Raw genomic sequence first — 20,721 nt, forward strand, 5'->3', positions numbered from 1 at the left:
TCCTCTCTTCGATCCAATTGGCCCTGAGAGTAAATAAGTGAAATGGTAGTCTAATCTAGGTCTGAGCAATCACGCATTATGTTGAGTTTATTTTACCACGTTGGCCAGTAGAGAGTGGAAGGAAAAAAAGCTGCTAAGTGGAGCTCGACATGCCTCTCGACCCCTACACTGGAAAGCAGCAGACACCAAGGCATACGTAATCACTAACGACAACAGATCATGACAAGTGTGAAGTAATTCAGTAACGTTCGGCGCATTTACCACAGTGCATACTCGCTGCTCAGTAATTTATTACCTCATTAGACATTCTTCAAAGAGAGTGTACAATTATGTGTTTTGTTTGAACATGGCACCACAGTACAATGACAATCATTAACCTTGTGCCAACACAACATAAAATAAACTTCTGCCCAGTAAATGCATTGCTTACAGTGCCACCACGGCACCTGTTTAGAAAATAAGCTCAAAATATTAGTGACATTAAATTTGAGCAGACGGTAATTCCCCTACCCCCTCCCTAAAAAAATGAAAAAGGGTGCTCTTCCGACGGTACGTTTGTACGCTGTAATATTTGCGAGTCCAACTACGTGTGAAATTCAGATATAGATAATTAACGCCAAAGCATTCGGTTGAATGCGAGGCGCCAGGGCGCGGGCAAACAGTAATCGTCTTCAGGTATCCACTGGTGCCACGCCCTGAGGGCCACTGCTCGGCGAATACCATTCATGGCCACGTTCACATCCAACAAGCTTGTCACAAACATCACACAGGTGATGATGCAGCAGCAGTTCATCATTGCTGTTGGCCAGTGCTGAATTTTTTGGCGTGGTAAACGGAATCATCCACCGAAACGCGCGTCGACTGTTACTCGCCAGATTCTTGCAATCCCACGAGGGAGAGCAGCTTTTCCGTCGGCTTCAAGTCTCCTCTTTCGTGCAGGGCCACTGGCATTGTAACGCACATTCTGCATGATCGTTTTACTACGCACCGATGCCACACGGGACAGCGAGCTGTTGTATGTACACTCCAATGCAGCGTTCCGGCCACACACATACACACACACACATACTAAAGACACGCAACGCGCAGGACGCACGCAGCGAACACGGAAGAACAAAAACCCATTCCATAGCGCCTGTTCATTCAACTCACGACCGGCTTTATTACTTGGCGACCTGTTCACCGGCGCCGCCTCCGTAGCCCCCAATTTGTTAGTTCGCTCGACCGCCACTGCTCTCTGTGGCGCCACAACTTACCCCCGTGCCTAGTGTGGGCTGCCGTAGCGGTAGCAGTCGCGGCTTCTTCGTTGTGTTTTTGTGCGCGTCTGCACACCGTGTTTCCGGCTGTTCTGCTTGCTTCCAGCATACGTGCTAAGAATTTAATTATATCTGACAGCCTTTAGCTTTTTTATGCCGTCAAAATCATCGCCCGCGATGGTTTATTGCTGCATTCCGCTCTGTAAATCAAGCGGGCACCAGCCTCTCAGTCTACTAGTTACTACTACCATCATAGCAGGCATGGACCGGGGAGGGCTGTCGTATCCTACCTTGGCTTTCGTACAGTTCGTCAGCCGCCTGGAAGGTGCTGCATCAAGTGTGGCTCCTGTGCTTGTTAGGGGGCCAAGGCGGCTTAAGAAGTTTGCAGACCTAGTGCTAGCTGCCATCACTTGCAAAAAATCCGCTGTTTGTGTGCTCGAAGGACACCACAGAGCCTCACAGAAGGGCCTTGCTAAAGGTGATTGTCCACAAGTTTATGAGGCCATTTTTGAACAATTTTGCCTCTGATCTGACAGAAGAGCACGCCAAATGAAAAATGATAAATGCCAAACCAAAATCAGGGAAGGTCCTAAATGTGTAAGGACCTGGCTGGCGTCAAATAAAGTTCTGGCCAAGACCGGCTATTGTGTCTGGCAAACAAGCTTTTCGGCTCTGGTTTTATTTATTTTTCATGTAGAGTGCGTCTTGAAATGATTAACAATTGGGTTAACGCTCTTGAAAACAAGTGTTAGTATATAAGAAGTGTCTATAGCGCGCTTTTTATCGCAAATTGGCGGAAAAGTAGCGCGACTTCGCCCTGGAATGCTGCTAGGCACAGAGCAGAAGCAATCGTGTTGAAATTGTGCAGCTGTGTGCGCAAAAAAAAAAACGCCGCTCGAGTAGCACCAGAGCCGCGCCCACCAGTACAACCGCTCTTTGAGCTTGTTTTAACTGCAAAACTGCTGCTCTAAGAAAAAAATTATCACCGCTAGCAGCCTCTAGTCGGGTACAGCGTTTTGTGGCTATGCAGGGGAAGCTACGAGCGCGAGACGCCGTCTTCTGCGCTGTTATCACGCGCTCACGAGCCAAAGACGCAGGTGTACGTGTTAGCTGACAGCTCGCGCTCGTAACTACCATTGTATACAGAAAGCTGTCCACGACTATTGCATCTAATGAATATTAACACGTCTTTGCAGTGCGTGCTTAAAAAACGACGCGGTTTAACTCGGCCTGCCGGCCACATGCCCTGCAGCGCAAGCGTACTGAAGCTAGCAGAAGCGTACGGCGGGCGCTGCCGAAGTGAGGGTAACTTGTGGTGCCACCTGTTGCGGCGCGCCGTCCCTCCTGAAGTGTCACGTGATATTTACCAGGCCAAGCGCCGCCGTAGGAGCCGGCTTAGTGAGCAGGTCGCCAAGTAATAAAGCCGGTCGTGATTCAACTTCACACTGCGCTAACTGCGCACATGTTTCCGACTGCGGGCTCGGCTAGCGCTTCGACTTCGCCATGGCCAAGCTGCGCTGCAGCTGGTGGTAACAACGTTCATGCAACGAAAAGAAAAAACAATATATCAAACGATTCAGGTTGTCAGCTAAAAAAGCTACCGTAAAATTAAATACATCTTATATGTTTTTGCCGTTGTGCGCCTTTGAGACATCAGCGACGTGAGCTTGAGCGCGAATACGCGAATGGCGCTATGAATTTCCCGTGTTGCTCCGTAAATTGCAAATGGCGCGGCTGCGCCGCTAACTTTTAGACATGCTTGCAGAGGTAGTCGGTGCGAACAGTTGGAAGTTCAGTCGACTGGAATTGCTCAAGGAAAGTCAGCGGCACTGCATTTTTATTGTTTCTGTGCATTGCGAGTGACTTTGGCGGCAGCCACTCGGCAACGTCTCCGGTTTGGCGAACTTGTGAGAAGGTGAGCCTTTGTTCTCAAATTTTGAAAGCGGTTTTTTGTTTGTATTGTAACCCTGCGTCTCGTCGCATGTTATGTTCACGATAACATCAGTACAACGTGCATGCGCTTTCTGTCTCTAGAGTAATATTGGTCGATCAGCGTAAACTTTTGGATTCAATTAAGCACGAACTGTCCATGTTGGTACTGCGTGTCGAATGTGTTTTGAGATGATTCTGAGCGGGAGATGGTGTTCTGATAATTTGTGTACTACCAGATACAGTCTAGACATTTGAAACCATTTATCACACTGAAACAAAGTTGGAAAACTTTTGTGTTCATGCATCTGCTGTCCTTAAACTTGACTTTTCGGCAATCATTCGCATGGCTCCTTTGGATCTGGAAAATTGACTACTGTTGCCAGGGGTGCCTGGTAGCAGAGCTCCTGGGGACGCCCAGTGGGTCATTTGTTTGTCCAAGTGCCCAGTACCAAAGGTACCATTCCTGACATTTTTTCCCAGTCCGTTAACCTCATATTCCTTGCAAAGATTACAGTATGTAATCAGGTACTAAAAAAATTGGTAACTTCTGCATATTTCAGAACAGTTCAGAGAAATGCACATGCAGCATCAGTATTCTCTCGGTAGAATTTCTGAGACCTGGATTCATTTCTTCTAGGACTGTGACAAGCAGTAGGTCAACTGTACATAAATTTATTCTCCTCTGGTGCAAAGTAAAGAGTGCAAACGTCATAAGACAAGTCTCTAGTCTGTTTCATTCTCACTGCATTTGGCCAAAGCATAATATGAAATGCTGTATGTTTTATGCCCTAGTTTCCTTTACATTGAGCAGTAGATATTGACAGTGAATAGCAAGGCAACTCCACTTGCTGACGGTTTTGCCTTCGGCAGCAAAACAGGGAATACCTTACCCCATGTGTTATCTCGACAGACTGAAAACTGCGATGGACAGCTGCGTCCACAGCTGCAATCACCTCCCAAGTGCATGCGCTCGTAAGACACATAATAACTCTGGATTGCCATTAACATAGCCTTGCTCATTGCAGTTGCCGATAAACACCTCATAAGTGGTACTATTATGCACTCTTTTCTTTGGCACTATGTATGAGCTTCTGTTTTCGCGCTTTCTAGAAATAATGCATGCAGTTTTGAACTGCGAAAAGAGAATTTACGTTTAACTAGATTGTCATGTCAGTATGTTACAGCCAAATTGTACATTGATGTCAGTGCTGGTGGTTTCTTTTCATTATTTTAGGAGAATGTTATAATTTTACCTATAGCAAATAATAGCCCTCACTAATTAGCTGATTTTGTCATGTCCAGTATTCTGATATGCTAAGCCACCAAAGCATGATTCAGAATGTTGTCAGAACTAAAGGCACTGAGTCTTTCGTGTCAGTAAAAAATGTGCTTTATACCCCTGTCACATGGCATTCCTCGAAGGCCTTTCCAGCAAAGGCACCATTTTTCACCAAAGGAGTGAAAGCTTAAAGGAGCAGCGATGCAGCTACACGGTGCAGCCCAAAGGTGAAAGTCGTTCAGGCTTAGCACCCGTTGCTATACTCGAGGTGGCTGAAGTGAGTGTTCTAAAATTAAAGTGGTGTATTCTGTTCATTCGTTGAGCTTTGACAATTTTTTATTCTGATTGCTTCCTTAAAAGTACTGCAACAGCTACTCTCATCAGCAGGAGCAGGTTTTGTACGTGTATTGCCTTGGCCTCCATGGGCGCTCGGTGTTGCCGCGCAACACTTTCACTGTCTTGAAATTTGAACATAAAACATAAACACCCGTACGAAAACCAAAGCCAGACACACCTTTCGTATTTGAAAAAAATGTTTTCAAACATTATTAGCTTATGTATTTTTTTTATTGCTTTTACTTTTTGACTTTGGATGGTACTGCGATCACAGCTTCTCGAATGCCGCGTCTTCGGGCTCCGAAGGTCTCGGTTGAGCGCCTTCGCCTCCAAGGCCCTTAGCGACAAAGGCGCAACATTTGTACCGGGTAGCTGCACTCCTTACGCCTTTGGATATGATTCTCAAAGGCCTTTGCGGTGCCCGTGTGACAGGGGTATTAGTGTGGTATGGCTGCTTGAACACCTGTCCCTGGTATCTCACAAACTGAATAAGGAAGGGAAAAGCCTCAGGGTGCTTGCCGACGTTTCGACAAGAGGACTTGTCTTTGTCTGGCAAAGTGTTCATCATTGGTGGGGTTTAAATAAGGTTTTCACTTCGAGGCGAAAGGCCTGTTGTGTGGGACGAGGGTGCGATATGGGAAGGGCGTTACGATGGGGAGCATGAACCTTGACCAGGCATGATAGCTGCTAAAGAAGATTAACCGGTTGACCTGCAAAACTGTGAAAACAAAAAAGCCCAATTCAGTAGAAACGAATCTCGGGGTATGGAGTGTGGATAGTGGGCTTGAATGGCTTTATGTCCAGCCACAACAGGTGGCTTGGTATGGCTGGCTGTTTTTTCCTGAAAAACTAGGATAAAGGAATTAAGGAGCGTGGCAGAATAAAATACCAGGGGGGGTGGGGGGGCAAAATAATTTGAAGTAAAAAGAGAAAATGAGGGCAGGTTCGGAGAAAAGGCAAAAAGAAGGGGGAGGAGTATGGCAGCCAAGGTTCCGAGAAGTGATGTCAGGAGGTGCAGGGCGTAAGGTTAAAGTATAATGATAAATTAAAGAAAGCAGGAAAGGAGGGGGAAAATGTGGGTTGGGAAACCTCTGACCATGTGCAAGGCCTTTTCAAATAATTATGCCAATTCCGGAATGTACAGAGCTGGCCACATTTAGTGCAAACATGTGAGCGCATGGCCGCACTCTTTAGAGGTCCACGGTGTGCGGCGCAGCCACTCATCGCTGCAAAATGGAACAAGAGGAGATGCACCTGGATGTGGTGCTTCGTGTCATGTTACACTTCGATGTGTGGCAATGTCAGACACAGTGGCCCAAAGAGCACAGCCATGTGCTCGTGTGTTCGCACTAAGAGTGGACAACCCTGTACTTGATTCTAAGTTTCCTCTGTATATGTTGACCCCAGACGAAAACAAGTTGTCTTGTCGAAACGGCAAGCACCCTGAGATTTTTTCTTCCCTTGTTCACTTTTTGAGTGTCAAGAAACCATCTGCCTACTCTCTCTGTACCATGCACTCCACATCTTGTACGGTTATCTTTGTATGTATACACCAGTGATAAATCATGAAGGAAATCAAGGGATTTGTATTTGTATTGCTTAACACTTACTTTAAAGCTATATCATGAGGATATAGTTGAAAATGTGCTACGGGGGCTTGGTTGTGTGTCGTGACTGGTTTCTCTTTATCAGGGCTACTTGACAGCAACCATGAAACGCAGGCTTTTGAAAAGTCATTCCTCATATAAAAGAGTGTTTCCACTGTTACAATGGAAATGTTATTTGCTAAAAACTTCAATCATTGCAGTTCAGGGATTGATATTTTTCAAATAACTAACCTGAAGTTCAAAACCTGCAGAAGGAACTATGTAACTTTTTTCCTACCTTAAAAACCCAGTACTTATTTGCCAGTTTCAGCAAGCAGAGGTCTGTTTCATGGCACATACTTTCCACTACCTTGCATGAAAATTGTGCAGTACAGGCCCACCATAAAACTAGGGGCATAGTATACTGCTTGTATGCAACTACTTTGGCGTTAGACCATGCATAGCATGGTCCTAAAGTTATTCTTTTCATTTGCAACTGGTTCATAAAAGGCCTATTCTGGCAAAAGGCATTTAGCAAAATTATCTTCCTCTGAATGCTTCTAAGGATAACTTTAGTTCATTCAGGAAAATATATATTGACAATATCTCTTAAAGACATGATTGTCCATATTAGCTCTTGTTACCTCACAGTATTTAGTTTTGTGCCTCCAGCATCACTGACTTGCATCATATGTTAAATAGAGTAGTAAAAAGCTCGCTGTTAGTTTAAACCACAACTCATGATGGGGCTGTGCACTTTTTGTTGTGTTACATGAAATATACTTATGTATGAAACAATTTCTTTCAGCTGCACCTCACATGATTCAAATTCCATCAGAAGAAAGGCTGCAACACAACATTGCTCACTACCTGTTGCTTTCCCAGCACATAACATGCCATAACAGCACATAGCAGGTAAGATGTGAACAAAAACAGTGCATGTATATGTTCCACACATGCATTTTGTGTACTACCAACACTATGATATGATTAACTATGTCATGTAAGAGAGAGCACACAAATCATTTTTTGTATATATTGCAGCATGGTTATTTCAAGTTTTAAACTGGCCATTGAAACGACCCATTGTATCACCGCTGGTTACCCGATGGCACTGGGGATCGAACTCCACACCTACCGCTTGCGAGGCAGATGCTCGGACCACTAGGCCACTCCTGCGGTCCCCCCACTGATGTTGCTTACACCAGGCGCTGTTAAAGCCCCGGTATGTATGTTAAATGCATTTTAGAAAACCATTCACTTCCAAAGTACCATTTGATCTTTATAGCAAAACCACAGTTCGCCTAGCTAGACAAACCTGCTGCATACAAGCCAGCAGAAGGGTTGCACATACATCCTTCGTTAGGAAAACATAAAAATCAAGCAGAGCCTGCCCTTCATGGTGCATTATACCCTGATTTTGAGCAATGATCAAGATAGGCAGATGGTCATTTCATTGAACACTTGCATGATACATTCGTAGAATCGAAAGGACAAGTACTATTGCAAAATCTTCAAACAGTGTTTATTCTCAGAGAAAACATATCATGAAAAAAGTGTTGGATTAGTTATGGTGCACCTTGTATGGGGAAAGGGGCTCCCACTTTGTGAAAGGCTTAATTTTGGAATAACGACAGCGTTTAAACTAGTTGGGTTACCATGTTTAGATAGTGGATGTGCTCAAAAAGACACTGGAAGTAAGCGCACTGTGTGGAAATCTCTTTCTGTATCCTTGTCTTTTCGAGCGCTTTCACGATCTAAACTTAATTTTGCAAGAGAGCAAGGAAAACAAATATTTAAATTCTGATAATTAAGGATAAAAGATCATGTTTCATTGTGTTGCTTAAAGTGTACATTGTATCACTATTGCTGTATTGCAGCACTTCTGTCGTGGCCTTGCATTGCAGCCTCTTGACTTTTGTTTATATAATAGGCAGTTTTTTTTTCATTCGATTGCAACACTTTAGGAGTTACTACAGAGTTGAGTGGTAGTGAACTCTCAGATTAACGGTTTGCATTATTATGCCCGCATAACTTGCTAAGTGTTTCACTGCAGTCTTTTTACTAGAACAGCCTCTTGAAAGCATTCAGCCTGGTGGTCATTGAGGGTTACTGTTCACATATCAAAATGCCGGATCAGCTGTATACTCTTTACAGCTACCAGAACTATGGTACATTTCATGACATGCTGGCTGAAGAGTGCTGGAGCACCAGACTGGGGATTTGGATGAAACAATTTTCAAATGTGTGCTCGGTATCACGCTGCTTTGTTCCAGTTGTGGAGAGGTTTTCTTTTCATATTTGTTCTGTCAAACATTTAAATTTTGGGCAATATGTTGTTGCCTTTATCTTGTGTTCTCTTTGTTGTTGAGGTTTAGTATTTTTGGCACAAGCACTCCACTCTATTACTTTTCAGTATAATTTAAAATTTGTAGGGCACGTCATGAAGAATAATACTTCTACTTGAATAATCTGCATGTGTTTATGTTCTCATTGTTGATATAAAAACTTAGTTGAGACAGCTTGTATTTTAGCTCTGGCTAGAATTTTTAGGAGCTCCTCAGTAACATAATCACATGACCAACACAAACTTGGTATTATTGTTTGTGCAATGAAAAACAGTTTTAAAATAGTTAACAGCTGTCAGTGTAGGACTGGCCTAAAATGTTTTGTGCTCCATGTAGCTCTTCTCTGAGGCAGGATTAATTCATCTGCACCTGCAGCCTGATACCGCCAAGATACCAATTCTTGTGTGAACTTATGATTTTTTTTCACTGAGCAAACTTGCATCATCTTGAAGCATGGAACTTGAGCTGATTCTTAACAGCTCTAGTGTAGCGAATTTCATTATCCTCATTGCTTAGTTTACATTCACCTCAGGACAATGGCCTTTTCCAGTTTAATTATCTGTGTCTTGCACCAGCTACATGCCACACTATCAGAAATCACCTAATCTTATCTAGTGAGCTTATAATCAGCTATCTCCTGCTATATTTTCCATAGGGTGAAATTCATTTTGTTGCGATACAATGCACAAGCTGTTTCCTGGCGTGGTGCTCAGCTTATCTGGAATGAAATGCTTGGGAAATGGGTCTCTGATTTCACCTTGAGTAGACGAAATTAACTTGTGCTAAGGCACTCTTTGGCCACAGATGCCCTTGTGCCATTAAAATCCATCAAATTCATTATGTTGCCCTAAGATACCATTGGTGATTGATCAGGGTTCGCACGGGTCCTTGAAAATCTTGAAAACCCTTGAATTTGAAAATGTGAATTTCAAGGCCTTGAAAACCTTGAAATATTTAGTGGTTCCTGAAAAACCCTTGAATTCCGTGGTGATAGTCATTGGCGCCGTTCAGCGATTGCCCATTGATCAGCTGGCCACCTTGAAAGCGAAGGTAGCCTCCCGATCCAAGCCAAGAAAATCCAGTCCGGTTCGGGCGTTCGTCCTCCATGTTGTCGGGTTGTGTTTTTTTGTTCGCTGCGGTCGCGCACTTTTTATAGTTGCCGTCCTCATACTGCTTGTTAATCGCCTCCCGGTGGCTTATTCAGAGCACTTGTATTGCGGCACGCGCTGGACGTGGGCGTAATTGTGTGTGCGCACAATGCCCGGGAAATGGAATTTCCAGCGATCGTGGCTTAGCCATGACGAGTACAAAGACTGGATTGCGCCGGACACCATGAGTTCACATCGTGCTAGATGCAGACCGTGCGGAAAAGTGTTTGACATCTCATCGATGGGAGAGGTTGCGCTGAAGAGCCACAAGAGGAGTTCGAAACACAGCGCGAGCATGAAGAATGCAGCAAGTAGCTCCTTGTTGAACTACGTGACATCGCGCGAGTGTGGCGAATCCGTTCGTGTGGTCGAAATGCAGTCCTTGAATTTGAATGCCGCAAGCAAGGCTCACGATTTAGTGACAGAAGCAGAAATATTGTGGGCTTTGAAAGTTGTCACGTGTCATTACTCGTACAGCTCATCCGCCCACACAAGCGATCTGTTCAAGAGAATGTTTCCCGATAGCGATGTGGCGAAGGTCTTCACATGTGGAGAGAAAAAGTGCGCGTACCTGGCGTGTCATGGTCTTGGACCATTCTTTCTATCATCCATTCATCGGGCAATAGATAAGTGCGACTATTACGTCGTTCTGTTTGATGAATCCGCAAATGATTGCCTCCATCAGAAGCAGATGGATATACACGTCAGGTACTGGGATGCATCTCAGAAAATAACAAGGTACTTCACATCCGTTTTTATGGGCCACGCGACTGCAGATGACATCGAGGATAAATTGTTGAAGGCACTGGAGCCATTACCGCTTGTTAAGATCCTACAAGTGTCCATGGACGGACCGAATGTCAACTTGAAATTTTTCAGAAGCTTTCAGGAGCACCTTCAAAAAAACTATCAAGTACAATGCCTAGATTTAGGCACTTGCGGTCTGCACGTTGTGCACAACGGCTAAAGGGCGGGTGTAACTGCCAGCAAGTGGGGAGTGGACATTCTGTTGTCTAGTCTAAGTGCATTGTTTGAAGATTCCCCGGCGAGGCGAGAAGACTTCGTAGCTGTGACTGGTCAGGCTACATTTCCTCTTAAGTACGTCGCCCATCGCTGGGTTGAAAAAGTTCCGGTAATTGAACGAGCCCTTCCGCTGTGGCCTGGTGTGAGAATTTACATTGAGTCTGCAAGAAAGAAAGAAGTGAACCAGCCGAAATGTGCCTCCTTTCAAAACTTGCTCAGTTTCTCCATTGACCCACTAGTCCCCGCAAAACTTAATTTTGCCCTTGGGATTGCACTGATTCTGAAACCTTTCCTGACGGACTATCAGGCAGACCAACCACTTGTGTTTTTTCTGGCAAGGGACCTCGAAAGAATTGTCAGGAAGCTTCTCACAAAGTTTGTGAAGTGTTCAGTTCTCTCTGCGTCAGTTGGGACTACAGGCCTGTTGAAAATCAACATTGAAGACGTGAACAATCACACAGCACTTGAGAAAGTGGACATTGGTTATGCAGCTGAACAAATTTTGAAGAATTCCAAGGTCAGTGCAAAAGATGCGTTTGCTTTTAAAATGGAATTCAAGCAGTTCCTTGTTAGTGTGTGTAAAAAGGTTCTTGAGAAGAGTCCTTTAAGATTCCCTTTGGTCAGAGGCCTTTCCTCACTGGATCCCCGTCAAATGTGCACCAAGTCAGACCAGTGCCTAGCGGGACTCAAGAATGTTTTGAATGCCCTCATCGCTGCAAAAAGGTGGAGCAATCACCAACGGGACTCTGTTCTCTCTGAATACGCCGAAATGCTGCAGATGGAGAAGCATAAGCTGCAATTGTTTGAAAAGAGCTCTGACAGGCTAGACATTTTTTTTTAGAACTCCTAAAGTTCAATTCATCCTACGCTGAGCTCTGGACAGTAGACCAACTTTTGCTTGTGCTCAGCCACGGCCAGGCAACTGTGGAAAGAGGGTTTAGTGTCAACCGGCAGGTCTGTGTGGAAAACCTGAAAAGTCTGTCGTATATCTCACAACGCGTTATATGTGACGCCGTTGACAAGGCAGGTGGCATCCTTAACATTCCTGTAACAAAGGAGTTGAGGACCTCCGTTTCAGCTGCAAGGCATCGTTATCAGGCATATCTGGAGGCGCAGAAGAAGGAGCAACTTGAAGAAGCAAAGGAGTCAAAGAGGCGCCTTGTTGAGGAAGAAATTGATACATTAAAGCGAAAGAAAGTAAGACTTGAAGCAACCGTTGCTGATCTGACAGCTTCAGCAGACAACTTGGCTGAGAAAGCAGAAGAGACGGGCGACGTCGTGCACATTGTGAAGTCAAATTGCCTTAGGAAAATGGCAAAAAGCAAGACTGAAGAACTTCTGAACATCAAGCAAGAAATAATCACAAAGCTTCTGGAGCTTTCATGAATACTTGTTGCGACCTGTCTTAGTTTAGTATTAAACTAGTCTAGTCTGTAAGTGCGTCTTTTTTAGTGTTCAATAAATTTGTTACAGCGTGTTTTTAAAAAGTTGTTTTACTATAAAGGGTACTAAATTGAGTATCGAAATGAGTCCTTGAAAAAAACTTTTGGGGGCCTTGAAAGTCCTTAAAAACCCTTGAATTTGTGCCCTCAAAGCCTGTACGAACTGTTCATTCTCTGCATTGTATGCCCTGGCCAGATCCATTTTCTTCTTTTAATTTCTGCCAGAATATTAACAACTTCCTTGTTCATCCCTGTTATGGTTTCACTCGGTCAGTTGTTCTATTAATAATTATAATCACTTTATTGAAACATATTTTGGGCTAAATGGCATCAAGTTTGCCACTCTGCATAATGATATATATGTTTGGTCTTGTATGTCTTTACTTGTGTGGTAATGTTTATTTTGTGCTCACTGTCTAAACAACCTTATTTGCCTATGATATCCTAAGCCCTTCTATACCTATTTTCCTTCCCCCTGGCTCTTTTTCTTTTCAGTCATTCCTCCTCTTTCCTTTACACCGGCCATTGGTCACAAGGCTGCTGTGGGAACGACAGTCAGCACTGGGCCCTTTTTTGTTCATGGAACCTGCACTGCTACTATTAGCACATAGTACGTTATCAGTATTTTTGTGATACTGCATTTATTGTTATTTATGAAGTAGTTGGCTAAGGCAATGGTAGCAGTGTTGGATATTGCAATATATTAAGCATATATCTCACTTGCAATATATCAGTGTGTTCACTATTACACTACCCTCTATTTCTTTCAGTTCAGTTATTTGGCTATAGATATATTGTGCTGCTTTCCTAGTTTAGTCATCTCAAACTAAAACTTTGCTCTTTGTGTCACAGGTAGAATCTACAATGATTGCTGCTCTGTGCCTTGTAAGCAGGAGGCAGTGTTCAATGGAGCCATGAACTTTCCTTGGAATTGAAAAGCCTTTGCCGTATTGTGCGCTGAACCACGAGTGTGAAGAGGAAAATGTCATGCCTTGGATTTCTGCAGAGGTGAGCCATTGCGGTGAATCCACCAGCGCGAAAGACAGGGATGAGAAAGGAGACAAGACAGGTGCTGACTCGCGACTATAGTTTATTGGCGTGAACAAGGAATATATAAAAAGCCAAGCAATACCATAAACCATGTAGTTACAGATAAGCATACAGGACAACATGAGTCAAAAATCGCCCTCAACATTTCCCTGATCGAGGTAGTCCAACTCATTGTGTGTTAACACGATAGACAAAACACACATTCTTCACGGAGTCATAAGATGTGTCTAGCCTCGATAATTTCCCATTTAATCTCTCTGAATTTACTGCCAAAATGCGTGTTGCCAAAAGGAAAGGGTAGCAGACTTCACATCCCGTGCAGTGTACAGCAGAGTTACCCCAACCACCTAGCCAAGCCCCTACCCTCTTGTGTTCCTGTAGTCTTACATTCATACACCTTCCAGTTGCACCTACGTAAACCAGACTACAAGATAATAATATTTGATACCACATTCATTTTACATGGTACATATACATTTCACTCTACACATGTACTTTTCTCGAGCCACATTCACAGAATTATTCTTAAAATTTTACATGCTTTAGACAACGTATTAGGGGCCGAGAAAGCCACTTTTACATCATACCTTCTGCCCACATTTTTCAAATTTTGTGACAATTTATGTACATACGGTAACACAACTGGTCTTTTGGCATCTCGCTGGCTGGCCCCAGCCAGATTGTGCCGGTCGCCGCAAAACTGTCTCAGCTTCTTTAACAATTTATCATATGCTCTTGCAGTAACAAGGTTTGGAAATCCTGCGTTCGTTAACCTTAAAATCTGCTCTTGGAAACTAGTCGTCATGCTGTGAAAGCATAATTTCATCAATTCTGAGCCCGCGCTAGAAAGTGCAATGCTATCTTTCACTAGCTTGGAATGGTCGACATGTAGCCAGGTAGCAGCTTAACACTCGCCAGCACACATGAAGTGTGCTGAATATCAAGGTAAGGTCCAGAAACCACAGCTCTTTTTCTTGGGACATTTGCTCCAAGGTAAACCTGAGATAAAGGCCTTGCTCCTTAAACAACTTGAGAAGATGTACAGGTCCCGAACTATCACAACCTTTATAAAAGACCAGAAAATCATCGACATAGCAAAAGATTTTTCCCCCAGCCCATGCACATTCTAGACAATTATTCTATCCACCCTACTCAAGAAAATATTGCTTAGCACTAGGTCAACCTTTGAACCACTACATATTCGAGACTTTAGAACACATACCGCACTGCACTACTCTACAAACATGCTCTTCAAATAAATGCTACCCAATAACATGCTCTTCAGATAAATTTCAGAAAAGGATTCATGCAAAATTATCTCTGGTTATTTGCAAAAGCATCTGTCTACTTCGCATCTTGAAGATCCATTTCTTGTACTCAATTCGCAGTGTGGTTGAGTATCTTAAGAATGACAATCCAGCGGATTGTCTTGTGATTAGTGTCGATGTAGAACTATTTTATTCTATCCCGTATGAAGATCTTGTGAAAAGCATATGAATGTGTATATCGGAGCACAACGATGAGCTCGTGTTTAGGAATGGGTGTGTAACATAAGTCTTTTTTAGCACTTGCCTCCTTTTATTTGAAGTGAAGAGCATGTTTGTGGAGTATGGCAGTGCGGCATATGTTCAAAAGTCTGCTAAATGTATCGATTCGAAGGTTGCCCCTGTGCTAAGCAATATTCTCTTAAGCAGGGTGGAAAGAATGATTGCCAAGAAATTGCATGGGCTGGGGGAAATCTTTCGCTACGTCTATGATTTTCTGGTCTTTTACAAAGGTTGTGATAGTGTGGGACCTGTACATATTGTGAACTTGTTTAAGGAGCAAGGCCTTTGTCTTAAGTTTACCTTGGAGAAAATGTCCCAACAAAAAGAGCTGCGGTTTCTGAACCTTACCTTGATGTTCTGCACACGCCATGTGTGCTAGCGATATTCACCCAGGAGTGTTAAGCAGCTACTTGACTGTTGGTCGAACGATTCTAAGCTAGTGAAAGATAGCAATGCGTCGTCAAGTCTAGGCTCGGTATTGGTGAAGCCATGCTTTTACAGCGTGACAACTGGTTTCCAAGAGAAGATTTTAAGGCTAATGAAAGCATGATTTCCCAACCATGCTATTGCAGAAGCGTGCGATAAATTGTTAAAGCTGAGCATATAAGATTGGGCAAGTTGGTCTGACATGCTAAAGATAAGAATGGCGCAGCATCAAGTAACGAGGACAACAGGAGAGCACACCCACGCACAAGTGCCATCCTTGGAGTGGATGCAGAATCTAAGAGCGTGTACTTGACATTCAGCGTTGGCAGCCAAGGATCGGGCTCGTTCAATCTTTAGCATTCAAATCCGTGTTTCCTTGTTTCCTTGACTGTCAACGCTGAATGTCAAGCACGCGCTCTTGGATTTTGTATCTGCTCCAGGGTTGGCACTTGTGTGTGGGTGTGCTGTCCTGCTTTCCTCGTTACTTGATGCTGTGCCATTCTTCCCTTTAGCATGTTAAAAGCTGAAACCCCTTCGCAGGGACTGGCATGATAAGGCTGGGGCCAGCCAGTGAGATGCCAAAAGACTGACTGTGTTGTTGCAGATTGTTGCAAAATTTGAAAACTGTGGCCAGAAGGTATGACGTAAAAATGGTGTGTTCGGCCCCTAATAAGTTGTCTACAATCTGTAAAATTGTTAATAATTTTGTGAATTTCGTTAGGGAAAAGCACATGTGTCGAGTGAAACGTGGCAACATATATGTGCCTTGCAACCATTGCATGCATTGCATACCATTATCATGTGGTTGGGTTTATGTTGGTGAAACTGGAATGTGTATCAATGTAAGACTACAGGAGCATGAGAGGTATTTGGATATTGGTAGGGGTTGTAACTTATCTGCATATTACAAAGGATGTGAAGGCTGCTAGCCATTCCTTTCGGCAACACGCATTTTGGCACTACGTTCACAGCAGATTAACCAGAAAATTATCGAGGCTAGACACATCTTATGACTCGGTGACGAATGTGTGAGTGTGCTGCCCATAGCGTTAACATGCAGCGGGTTGGACTGTCTAGATGAGAGGAATGTTAAGGGCAATCTTTTGCTTATGTTGTGATGTAGCTTATGTGTAATTGTGTAGTTTGTGGTGTGTGGCTTTTCTGTATATACTCTGTTCACTTCAATAAACTTCAGTTGCGAGTCAGTGTCTGTTTTGTTTCTTTTCTTGTCCCTGTCTCGTGCTGATAGATTCAAGTACTTGTAGAGTAGATTCACTGAATTGTGTACTTGCAGAGGCTTGTGAAAAAACGAGAGGAATTTTCTTTCCTTTATGCGGAATGGAAGGTTGAAATTTTTTTACTTAAATGTTTGCAGCATTAAATTCTATTCGGAAAGGTAAAACCCACTTTATTGTACATTTTGTGTGCAATGGTGCCGGTGGCTGCATGCAACTGAAAACATTCGTCCAGGTTATCTAGCTAGCGTCCTTCTTCCTTGTGCCACATTTTCTGAAATAATATTTTGTCAGATTTATTTCAATCAGAATTTCTAAGAACATATTGGTGATCACATATGACATAATTCAAAGCGTGATCATTGGTATTTTTTAGTCAGGGGCAGTACAATGAGAAGTACATAGTATATAGTAAAATTAAATATGACCAGTCTAACATAAACAAAACTACTTTTTTTTAAAGGAAAATTTTGCTACCGAAGTGCTGGAGTGACATGGCATTATGAAGACGTGGACAGTGTGCTGTATTCATGATGGCACGAGAACTTGCGTACAGTGCTTCAGGTAACTGGTGAGTACCTTGGTGCTGTGCTTCTGCTAATGTAGCCAAATTATGTTTTTAATCTAAGAGCGTGTCTGAAAACTTAAGCAAAACTTGAGTAATATTTAGATATTCTTGCACCAGATACCACTGTGGGAATTAGTTATTAATGATGTGTCTCACATGTACCCTTGTCTGCTGAATATAGTAAGCATGGCTTTCGAGCTGAGTGCCTCCGACGTATGAAAAAAAAATGGCCACTGGGCTGCTCCACGACGCGTGGAGCAGCCCAGTGTAGCACATTCAGGCTTCATGGAGTGGAGAATGAAGGCAGTAAATAATTTAAGAGTAGAAAACACAGCACAAACCACAGGACCAGGAAACTGACAGGACACACCGACCCTGATGACACTGTTTGCATGAAGGGTGTTATAAAGTTGCCTGTCATGTAGAGCAAGATGGAGGTCGCACAGGACGGGTGTTAAATATCAGTTGATGCAGACACCTGTCATTACGTAGTACTCACTGTAGAACTCGAGCAAGAAGCAAAGGTAACAGCTGAGCATGGCCACTCTTGTGCTTTCCTCCGCAAGCAATCTAGAATTGCACTTAGAAATCTTTTATGCTTTCTCTTGACATATACATCATTGCTGCATGTGGCGAGGAAAAGTACATACCCTTGATGTCAAGTGACAGTGAACTCACAGGGCTGGTAACAGCTCACTGAGGTGTTCTTTCGTTAAAATTTAAGCAGCGCTAACTTTTAGGACGAATACACAGAAGACATGACAGGACGGGCGCTGAAACACGTTGCGGGGCTAGTTGGTTATGCATATTCTTTCGTTAAAATTTAAGCAGCGCTAACTTTTAGGACGAATACACAGAAGACATGACAGGACGGGCGCTGAAACACGTTGCGGGGCTAGTTGGTTATGCATATTCTTTCGTTAAAATTTAAGCAGCGCTAACTTTTAGGACGAATACACAGAAGATATGACAGGACGGGCGCTGAAACACGTTGCGGGTCTAGTTGGTTATGCATATTCTTTCGTTAAAATTTAAGCAGCGCTAACTTTTAGGACGAATACACAGAAGACATGACAGGACGGGCGCTGAAACACGTTGCGGGGCTAGTTGGTTATGCATATTCTTTCGTTAAAATTTAAGCAGCGCTAACTTTTAGGACGAATACACAGAAGACATGACAGGACGGGCGCTGAAACACGTTGCGGGGCTAGTTGGTTATGCATATTCTTTCGTTAAAATTTAAGCAGCGCTAACTTTTAGGACGAATACACAGAAGACATGACAGGACGGGCGCTAAAACACGTTGCGGGGCTAGTTGGTTATAACCAACTAGCCCCGCAACGTGTTTTACTCACTGAGGTGTTGTGGTATATCTACAGGGCACCTCATGAGAACAAAGAGCCCTTGAAGGAATTCTCTCAAAGTTTGTTGCCACATGGACCTCTTCGTAATCAATGACTCTAAAAGGCAAGCCTTCCTTTAGTGTCACAAAAAAAGGCCTAGGACATGGGTCTTTTTGCTTCTCCATTAGTGCCAAAATGTTTGCTAGCGAGATCTTTCGCAGATATATAATTATTTCACAAAATGTCAAGAAGGAGACTGAAGCTGCACCAAGCAGTACCAGTAAAAAACTTATCACAGCTGTTCAAAAAGCAGAAAGACTCATGCCTTCATCCTTATTTTGCATCAGACACATGAGGACACTTCGTCTTTCTGGGTCATCATTTTAAAAAGGTTCACATGGCAACGGCCTTTGGTTAAATTTCTGCCAAGAGCCCTTTTTTTGGAACTTGAGCATCCGTTCCTTGTGAGGCACACTGCAGAGATATTGGAATGCCATAATAAAAAGCGTCATAATCTGCCGCAACGGGCATGCCCGGGGACTTTCACTTCGTCTTGTCTTGCCTATAACAAATTGAATGGACGATAAATTCGGCAAGCGTCTCCCACCTTTTTCAGATGTTACCAATGTTCCTTGCTCGCTAAGTTGTGCATTTAGTACTATGTACAGAAAGGCACCTGCATTGAATTGCATCTGGCCCCCATCCTGAGCTACTTTCTATTTGCACAAAATGATTAGCAACTGTAAAGACTTTCATGCGCACAGTGCCGCCCGGGAAAGCGCATTTTGTCTGCTTCTTTCTGGACCTGTGGTTTTTACTGTTTACTGTTATGAGAAATGAATTTTGGGCAATAAATTATAACGGGTTGGTTCTCGGTGAATGGCTTTTGAAAGCTTCTACGAAAGCCGATTGTTCAATAGCAGATGGTTGAAATGTATTTGTGAAATTTATATTTGGTGTTGTGTGACCACTAAATGACGATTTTTTTTATGCTTTTCAGATGGATCCGACAGCAATGTGCAGATGTACAATGTGTGTAGTTTGCCATGAAAATAAAACGTATGTACTTGTACTCACCCAAACACTTACCACTCTTTCATTCTAAGCTGCATTCTTTGTACGTATGCACTACATAATATGCGTAAAGGAAAGCCTTGTACATAATACTTATTTCTTCGGCACCTGGACGGCTATATCTGCAGTAAACATTGCGGGCAGAAGCTATACGAAGACGCATGTTCATGTAATACAGAAAGTACATAATTACAATACAGATAATTTCCGCTCTAGATGAAATGACTTCCGAGTAAACGGACGACGTATGCATACACATTGCGGAAACTTCAATAAGAACAAAACATAAGCATTCGTTGTGAAAAAACGATTTCGGTCTCGTGCATAGCATGGCATAACTTTCCGTTACCAAGAATGTGACAGTCGTCATACGGAGTCTCTGTTTCTGACATTTAGTCCCTACCTCATGTTGCGGAAGACCCTCGGGCAACGCATTACCAGCGGGTTTCTCTGTACTGCGGAGCATTTTTTTTTTACAGTGTAGACAGGGACGACTGAAAAGCTTGGACTTGCTCAAAAATTTTTTTTTTTTTTTGGCTGGAACCTGTCGCTCCGGAATGTTCGGAATGTGCGGGGGCGCTCGTCGAAGACGGTGTTGGCCCGTCGGAGAACAGGACCACTAGCGTGACGTAGACTGCCGGGGAGAGGAGGACGTGAGCAGGCCTTGTAAAGTCGAGAAGGTGTTGGCCGAACCCGAAGGTCATTCGCAGAGCTTTCCGCCCTCTCACCTACTCTCACCGCCTACCCCAGCGCCTCCTTTCTCGCCAGACAGGAAGTCATCCGCCCCTTTTGCGGCCTTGGAGGAGGACGAGGGGTAACCGTGGAAAGCCAAGAGGGCAACCTGTTTTGGGGGGCTTGGCTGGCGCGTGTAAAATTTGATTGACGGGCGCGACGGACGGGCCTGTCCAACACCCTCTAAATACTTTCTTCAGGCCTCTCCAGGCCCTCCTTTCCACACGCGCTACGTCACGCCAAGTGTCCGGTCAGGCTGCTCACCAAGCGCGGCTCCGCTCCGCTCGGTTGTCTCCCTCGATGTGCTCGCGCTTGCCCGGGCAAGCACAGACACGAACGCAGTCTTGCAGTGAGCGTCTAGCTGCTGCTTGAGTCTTTCAGCCTGGCGTTGGGTGC

At 43.8% G+C, this 20,721-nt stretch overlaps 1 protein-coding gene, 1 long non-coding RNA gene and 1 pseudogene across 3 annotated transcripts in view; 2 read left to right on the forward strand and 1 right to left on the reverse strand.

The window, feature by feature from the left end:
- Positions 1 to 20,721, reverse strand: part of conv (insulin like growth factor binding protein acid labile subunit convoluted) — a 66,183-nt gene that overhangs the window by 27,432 nt on the left and 18,030 nt on the right. The gene's annotated exons all lie outside the window — the stretch shown is intronic.
- On the forward strand, positions 2,924 to 19,599 carry LOC144095011 (uncharacterized). Of its 2 annotated transcripts, XR_013306658.1 has the most exons (8): positions 2,924 to 3,171; positions 3,572 to 3,642; positions 7,198 to 7,304; positions 7,434 to 7,614; positions 12,846 to 12,960; positions 13,203 to 13,358; positions 17,072 to 17,179; positions 19,520 to 19,599. It is a non-coding gene; the product is annotated as an uncharacterized LOC144095011 (long non-coding RNA). The 2 variants fall into 2 exon arrangements; XR_013306659.1 differs by lacking the exons at positions 2,924 to 3,171; positions 13,203 to 13,358 and having other exon boundaries at positions 3,182 to 3,642.
- Positions 10,550 to 12,295, forward strand: LOC144095010 (uncharacterized; annotated as a pseudogene).

This window comes from Amblyomma americanum, chromosome 6 (assembly GCF_052857255.1).
Source record: "Amblyomma americanum isolate KBUSLIRL-KWMA chromosome 6, ASM5285725v1, whole genome shotgun sequence".
NCBI lineage: Eukaryota > Metazoa > Arthropoda > Arachnida > Ixodida > Ixodidae > Amblyomma > Amblyomma americanum.